General features: G+C 45.6%; 1 non-coding gene across 1 annotated transcript; it reads right to left on the reverse strand.

Annotated features, from left to right (window-relative positions):
- Positions 1-8,187: 8,187 nt before the first annotated feature.
- Positions 8,188-8,325, reverse strand: LOC114809298. The gene has a single exon (XR_003757085.1). It is a non-coding gene; the product is annotated as a small nucleolar RNA SNORA7 (small nucleolar RNA).
- Positions 8,326-8,530: the final 205 nt, after the last annotated feature.

The following is an 8,530-nucleotide window of genomic DNA, read 5'->3' on the forward strand; positions in this document are numbered from 1 at the left end:
TTTGAAATCTTCCCCGGCGTGACCGGAACAGCTCAAGTGCTCTTTCTGAGGGGAGGGGAGGGGGATCAGCCAGGAATTGATGGCGAGGCTTTTGCAGGCCGTCTCCCAGATATCCTCCAGGCACTTATAAAGTTTCAGAGAAGGCTCAGGACTCGGATCCCAAACACGAGAGGCAGACCAGCGATTCTTGATGCTGGGATCCAAAGTGAGGGATCTTGGCTCCATTAAAGCATGTAAATGCTTTTAGGAACAGAAAAGCCATCATTCAATCATTCAATTGTATTTATTGAGCGATTATTAAGCGGAACACTGCGCTAAGCACTTGGGAGAATACGGTACAATAATAACGACAGACAACAGTCAAGACAACAACAGATTGTCTAGACTGCATGGCCACAGTCTGGACTGTAAGCTTGTCTCTAGACTGTAAACTAGTAGTGGACAGGGAGTGTATCTGCCAACTCTTTTGTTTTGTACTCTCCCAAGAGATTGGAGAAGCAGCCTGGCCTAACGGCAAGAGCATGAGCTTGGGAGTCAGAGGTTGTGGGTAGAGAAGCAGCGTGGCTCAGTGGAAAGAGCCCGCGCTTGGGAGTCAGAGGTCATAGGTTCGAATCCCAGCTCTGCCACTTGGCAGCTGACTGTGGGCAAGCAACTTAACTTCTCTGTGCCTCAGTTACCTCATCTGTAAAATGAGGATTAAGACTGTGAGCCCCATGTGGGATAACCTGATTACCCTGTATCGACCCCAGTGCTTAGAACAGTGCTCTGCACATAGTAAGCATTATTATTCTAATCTGACCCTGCCACTTGTCTGCTGTGTGACTTTGGGCAAGTCACTTAAGTTCTCTGTGCCTCAGTTACCTCATCTGTAAAATGGGGATTGAAATTGTGAGAGATTGGTCCAAGCTGATTACTATGTATGTACTTCAGAGTTTGGAACAGTGTTTGGCATATAGTAAGCGCTTAAAAAATACTATTACTATTCTTATTAGATTAGAATAGTGTTCTGCACAGTACGCACTCAATAAATACCATTTATTGATTGATTGATGGTCTTTGTTAAATAGCCAAGGGGACAAACTTCCTAAATTCGGTGGGTTGAAAGTTGGAGGGAATTTTCGGTGGGGGGGTGGGGGGAAGAAGGCCCATTTGTAAGGTCACTTTGGACAGGGAATATGTCTACCACCCTGTTATACTGTGTTCTGCACACAGTCAGAGTTCAAAAAATATCATTAAATGATTTGCTAAGGAAACTGAGTTCAAGAAAAGTCTATTGTTCATCGATTACAAGTGAAGTAGAAAGAAGAAAAAAAGGATGAGGACAAAGGAAAAGAGGAGGAGAGGAAGAAGGAAAATAAGGAGGAGGAAGAAGAGGAAGACTTTGAGATGCAATATGACTACAGGCTAATATTCACGATGGAGAAGCATCACTCCTTGAAAAATGGAGTTGATCAACCTTCTAATTGGGAAGTCTGGGCCTTACCCTTTATCTCCTCCTCCTGTGATTTTCTGCTTGTGTTTTTAGGTGGAACGTTACCTTTATGAAAGGTCGCGTGAAGAACAAAAAAGGTTTTTAAACATTTTGTTTATTCTATGGTACTTGTTCGTGTTTACTATGTGCCAGGCACTATGCTAAGTGTTGGGGTAGACATAAGATAATCAAGGTTCACAGACCAAGTGGGAGGGAGGAGGATTTAATCCCCATTTTACCGGTACAGAGAAGGTAAGTGACTTGCCTAAGGTCACACACTGCAGGCAAATGGCAGAGCTGTGATAAGAGCCCAGGACCTCTGGCTCCCCAGGCCCATGGTCTTTTGGGAACATCCCTGGTTTCTGGGGTGTGTGTGTTCCACCAGTGGGTTTTTGGGAATGACCTAGGTTCCTGGGGTATATGTGTACCATCTAGACTATAAGCTTGTCTGTTTATTGTTAATTGTACTCTCTCAACCACTTAGTACAGTGCTCTGCACACAGTAATAATAATAATAATAATGTTGGTATTTGTTCAGCGCTTACTATGTGCCGAGCACTGTTCTAAGTACTGGGGTAGATACAGGGGAATCGGGTTGTCCCGTGCTCTTTCCGCTGAGTCACGCTGCTTCTCTAATACTCAATACTCTTTATTGAGTGAGTACTCAATAAATACGGTTGAATGAATGAATAAATGATGGGCATTCAGGAATGGCCTGGGTTCCTGGGGTAAGTGCCTACCACCGATGTATAAGTAGCAGAAATAGCGGGACTGGCATGCGGTCTGTCTCCAGAGAGGGTGGGAAGGGCAGACAGCTGACGGGGGCGGGGGGGCCTAGTTTCACAGAGAGCCACTGTAGGGACCCAGGCCCACCCTCACCCAGACACGGGGCTCCTTTCAAAATCACAGCCCAGCTCCGTGCAGGCTCAGAGGGCCTCCTGTCCTCCGTCCTCATTCCTCTCTGAGCTGGGAATTTCTCAAGACAGCTCCCTCGGCCGAACGGTGCCTGGATAGCTGGGGAGGGGCAGGCCACCATTTGGGGACCTGGGTTCCCGGTACCGGCATTGGGGGGGCAGTGGTAGATGGAGGAGAGGGCGGTTGGTCCTCTGCCAAGAAGAGGAACCCTGCAGGGCAGCACGGGATGTTAGTCGGGAAGATTGCAGGAGTCTCAGGGAGACACAGAGCATTATGGAATGGATGGACAGCCAGGTTGCAGTGCCTGAAATGTGGCAGCCAGTGGGAGACTGAAAGCTCATTGTGGGCTGGGAAGTGTCTGTTGTACTGTTATATTGTACTCACCCAAGCGCTTAGTACAGTGCTCTGCACACAGTAAGTGCTCATAAATACGATTGACTGATGTCTGACTGGACCGCATTGATTACAACTCTGCACACCCACCAGACTTACTGGGAGAATGAGGAGCAACATGGCTCAGTGGAAAGAGCAAGGGCTTGGGAATCAGAGAATGTGGGTTCTAATCTCGGCTCTGCCATTTGTCTGCTGCATGAGCCACTCCTCTTCTCTGTGCCTAAATTACTTCCTCTGTAAAATGGGGATTAAGACTGTGAGCCCCGCGTGGGACAACCTGATTATCTTGTATCTACCCAGTGATTAGAACAGTGTTTGGCACATAGTAAGCCCACAAATACCATTATTATTATTATTATTAATAATAATAAACAAGGGATCACACAGTATTAACTACCCTTCCCTAACCCCTCATAGGGAAGAACACATACACACACACACACACACATACACACATACTCACACAAGCACTCGCTCATGCATGCATGTCATACTAACACATACTCATACACACATACTCACATGCACAAACCCTCACACATTCATACCCACAAACCTTCATTCATACATGTAATTACCACGGATAGATTCACACATACTTATGCATGCACTAGTAGATAAGTGCACTCACTCCCACATACTCACAAGCACGTGCATCCACATTCATACATACTGGAACCCACATAAACACACACATAGATTCACACAGGCATACATATATATTCTTCATGCACTCAAAAACTGCTTCCCATTCACAGGCACACAAATACACAATCATAAAAACACTCACACTCAACCACTCAGGCACTATCCCAGGCACTCATATTCATGTACATGCTCACAACCCCCAGCCCCACTTCCTTGTAGCTGCTGGGTTGCTTCCTAAAGGAATAAGCGGAGAGGACAGACACCTCCTAAAAAATCCATTCCAATTCCTCCTCCCACAGACAAAGCAATCAACTTTTATGGGACTTGGTTTCAGGAGATCAGATTTCACGACTCCATTTTCAATAATCTCCCTGAAACCCCATTGCTAAACTGGGAAGCTAGTGGACGTTGGACTCCTGTAAATATTTTTTATGTTTGTCTTCCCCGTTAGAGTCAAGTTCCTTGTGGGCAGAGAATGTGTCACTTCTTTATTTTGTACTTCCCAAGCACCAAGTTGAAGCAGTATGATTTCTACTGATGGGCCTGAGAGTCAGAAGACCAAGATTCTTATCCTAGCTCTGCACTTGAATTCTGTGTGACCTTGGGTAACAAACATATATTCTCTGTGCTTTAGTTCCCTTATCTGCAAAATGGAGATTCAATACCTGCTTTTCCTCCTCCGCCACTTGTCTGCTGTGTGCCCTTGGGCAAGTCACTTTACATCTCTGTGCTTCAGTTACCTCATCTGTAAAATGGGGATTAAAATTGCGAGCTCTATGGGGACTGTGTCCAACCAGATTATTCTTGTATCTATCTCAGCACTTAGTACAAGTGTCTGGAACATAACATATGCTTAACAAATACAAAAAAAAAATAATTAAAAAAACCACTTTTCCACGAGAGATGGCTCCCTAGTAACAGGAAACAATCCTCGTTATCCAGGATCTCACCATGGGGATCTGATTGGTTGGGGTTGGAGAATGCTCATTAGAGTCTTTCTGATGAAGAGCTGTAGTCTTTTGGATGTTGAACCAAAATCTCAGCTTTCCATCTGACCCAGCAGAGACATCTGCAGTTGTTTTCAGGGGCCCCATTAGTGTATTAACAATAATGATAATAATAATAATAATAAATGTGATATTTGTTAAGCTTTTACAGTGTGCCAAGAATTGTAACTAAGCGCTGGGATATAAAAAGTACAATCAGATAAAATGCAATCCCTGTCCCACATAGCACTTGCAGTCTAAGAAGGAGGGAGAATAGGAATTTAATTCCAGTTTTACAGATGAAGAAAATGAGTCCCAGAGAAGACAGGTGAACTTGCCTAAAGTTACATAGCGGGCAAGAGACAGTCAGAAATAGAATTTTGCTCCTCTGACACTCAGGTCCATTCTCTTCCTACGAGGCAACACTGCTTATGAACCATAAGCTTTGTTTTCCTTCGCTCCCACTTTGCCATCTCAGTCTCTGCCACCCCCAAGCCCTGCCTCCTTACAGAGCTGTCCTCTGACCCCCCGGATGGGTAATCAGGCTGGTGGTGGGTTTGGAGTGGATATCCAGATTGGTAGAGATATGTTTTCCCTCCCTCTTAGCCTCATGTGAGCCTTGACAGAGAGATTATGTCTAATCTGATTATTTTTTAGCTACCCCAGAGCTCAGCACAGTGCTTGCACATATTAAATGCTTAATAAATATTAATATTGTTGTTATTATACCTGCTGCTTCTGCTCTTGCTCCACTGCAGAAATGCAGCCATCCAGACTTCCCTTGTGCCTACATGAGTTTGGGCTGCTCAGAGACCATCCGGGTCAACAGTCTATATTGCAAATCCTTACAAACCCTTAGCTGATGAAGGCGAAGGAATCAGCATCTTGGGGAGCAGCTGTCAATCATCCAGAAAACTTCACCAATTAGAAGCCAGGTTTGAGAGCTCGAGTTCATCACTAAAACTTTCCTATGTTGACCTGTACCTAGTACTTTTCAGTGGATCCTTGATAATCCCAGGTCAAAAGTGATAACAATAATAACAATAACAACAATGACAATAATAATAACAATTGTGCTGGTGTTTCCTAATGGATCGAGCACGGGCCGAGGGGTAGGAAGGATCTGGATTCTAATCCTGGCTCTGCCACTTGTCTGTTGTGTGTCCTTGGGCAAGTCACTTAACTTCTCTGTGTTTCAGTTACCTCATCTGTAAAATGAAGATTAAGACTGTGAGCCCCATGTGGGACATAGACTGTGCTCAACCTGGTAATCTTGTATCTATTTAAGATCTCAGTACAGTGCCTGGCACAAAGTAAGTGCTTAACAAATACCATAAAAAAAAAGTACTTTCTATGCGCTAAGACCCATACTAAGCACTGGGATAGGTACAAGATAATCATACAAAACCATGAATCCCCCTTTTGTTCAGCTCAAACAAGTTTGCTGATATATAGGCCGGAAAGGAGCATGTGGATTCTGAAACTTTGCATAAATCAAATGTTGGTCTTGAAAATACGACCACCATCACAATTTATGAACATGCACAGGACCAACCTAACTGTCTCTGTTTGATGTGAACAGTGCCAAAATGATCCGAGCTGTCAACCAGCAGTTGAGTCCAAGGAGCTGAAAAGTGGAGTTCCAGTTTGTGAAAAGAAGGATGTGAGATAGTGACCATGGGTTTTCCTGCTGACAGGCCAAAAAGTCCATTTGATTGACAACTGAGGCCCAGGGGTGAGGACTGCTGGTACCACTCACCCATCCACATTTCACTCTTCAGTTTTATTCCCTTATCCCACTGCTGCCCTGGGAAACATCAGGACAGCCTCCACCATCCAGGTAAGCTGACCATGAGACGGGACCGTCACCATCCCCAACTCTGGGCTCAAGCTGTCAATCAGGAGATCTCAGCCAATCAGGAAGCATGAGGGTGCAACCTCCTTTGCTCACAATTCCCAAATACTCCCTTTTCAGTTCTTCCATGCTGAATTTTGACTGTGGTTCTTGGAGATAATTATTGTTTTGTTAGCTACCTCCTTTGGGCTCTTGCTGTCAATTAGGAGATCTCAGTCAATCAGAAAGCATGAGGATTCAACTCCATTTGCACAGAATTCCAAAATATTCCTTTTCCAGTGTTTCCATGCTGAATCTTGACTGTGGTTCTAAGAGAGGATTACTCTTTAGTTAGCTAACTAATGAAGCAGGTGACAATAGCACTCTAAAGCTCCTCCTAGATGCCTTGATATATTTTTGATCTGAAGCTTGATTGCAGAACCAACTACTCCCAGAGGGAGCCTCCCTGGAAGAGGTCAACAGCAAGCAGCAGCTGGGAGTTCTCAAATTCACATGAGGAACTTCTCCTGGAAAGGGGAGACGTACCTGGAGACCATCAGTCTCCTTGGAATTGGAGCAACACTTCCCAACTCTTCCTAGACTTCAGTGGGGAGCATCTGGGAAAATTGGAACTCAGTGGAACATTAAGCTCTGGCCCAAATGGAAGGTTTACAAAGTTGGGATGATAGCCAACTTTCTACATGTCTGAGAGACACGTGGACCTCTAAGGGAGCTGGTCCAGTTCATCGGCTACTCTTGACATCAGATGGCAGAATCATCAACAATGAAGACATGGAATGCAGTTGTTTCTCCAGCATCAAGGTAAGCCTCCCAGCAACACAGTTTCCCTGGACGGGACATGAGAGGAGAATGGATGACAACAGGATACCCAAGCAGCTGCTCCCTGATGAGCCGTGAAGGGTCACATGAAAGTAGTGAGGACAGAGCAGACGTCTTGTAGATCCCAGGTAACCCAGACTCAAGCAACGTAGAATGACAGCAGTTGTCTTTGAGACACCAATAGCTGGCAGCTCGGCTTGGCACAAGGCCACCAATCAATCAATCACTGGTATTTCTTGATAGTCTACTGAGTGCTAGCAACTGTACTAGACTCTCGGGTGTAACAAGAAACATATTCTCTGTCCTCCAGGGTCTCGCGGTTTAATGGAGACAGACCAAATTTATTTACAGCTAGAGCTGGTCTAGGGTAGTTTTTGAGCAGAGGCTTCGAGAAATCAGGTGACCAAAACAGAAAACATCATCAGGAGCTGCAGGTGGCAAAGACCTCACTTCAGCAAAGGACAATCTTTGAGAGCTCATAGAATGAGATAGCCTTGGTCTCAGGTGAGTCTGTTCAGCCCCACCTGCACACTGACACATGAATAAGGTCTCAAAGAACAGTAGAAATGCTAGATTCTGCCAGAATCAGAATTTTTCTCCCTTAGCCACACGAGGGAGCTACTTTTGACAAGCCAAAATTGGACTGGTTGGGAATTGCCCTCTTTATCCTCTTTCACTCTGCTCCTAACCAGTGCCTGGGAGGTTTTTCTGGTGATGAGGGTCCCCTTAGTGCTTCTGCGGTGGCTGGGTGCGGTGGCTGCAGAAACCAAGAAGCTGCTTTGGGGTTAGGATGGGCTTGGTTAGAGAAAACAGTTGGCAAACTCTGATTCCTGAGGACCTGGATCTCTGATAAGTGTTTCCTATCGAAGATCTCATCTTGTCTTAGGCCTTCGATTCGTTTCAGACCCATAGCAACACCATGGATATATCTCTCTCTGAACGCCCCGCTCTCCATCTGCAAGCGTTCTGGTAGTGGATCCACAGAGTTTAAAAATACGGAAGTGGTTTAGCCCTGGCTCCTTCTCTAGAGTAAGCTTGAGTCTCCACCCTCAACTGTCTCCCATGCCGCTGCTGCCCAGCACAGGGGAATTTTGACTTGTAGTTTTGACAGATGGCCTTCCACTCACTAGCCATTGCCCAAGCTAGGTATGGAGTGGATAGGCCTCTGCCTGACTCTCCCTCCCGTAGCCAAGACTGGTAGAGTACTGGAAACTCTCCAGGTACGACCCTGAGAGGGGATCAGAGATCTAGGTCCCCCAAAATCAGAATTTGCCAGCACAGTTGTGGGGTAGAGAAATAGTGTGGTCTAGTGGATAGAGCATGGGCCTGGGAATCAGAAGGACCTGGGTTCTAATCCCGGCTCCGTCACCGGTCTGCTCTGTGACCGGGGGCAAGTCATTTTGCTTCTCTGTGCCTCAGTTACCTCAGAGTTAAGTCTGTGAG

The sequence above is a fragment of the Ornithorhynchus anatinus genome, chromosome 2 (genome assembly GCF_004115215.2).
Source record: "Ornithorhynchus anatinus isolate Pmale09 chromosome 2, mOrnAna1.pri.v4, whole genome shotgun sequence".
Lineage (NCBI taxonomy): Eukaryota > Metazoa > Chordata > Mammalia > Monotremata > Ornithorhynchidae > Ornithorhynchus > Ornithorhynchus anatinus.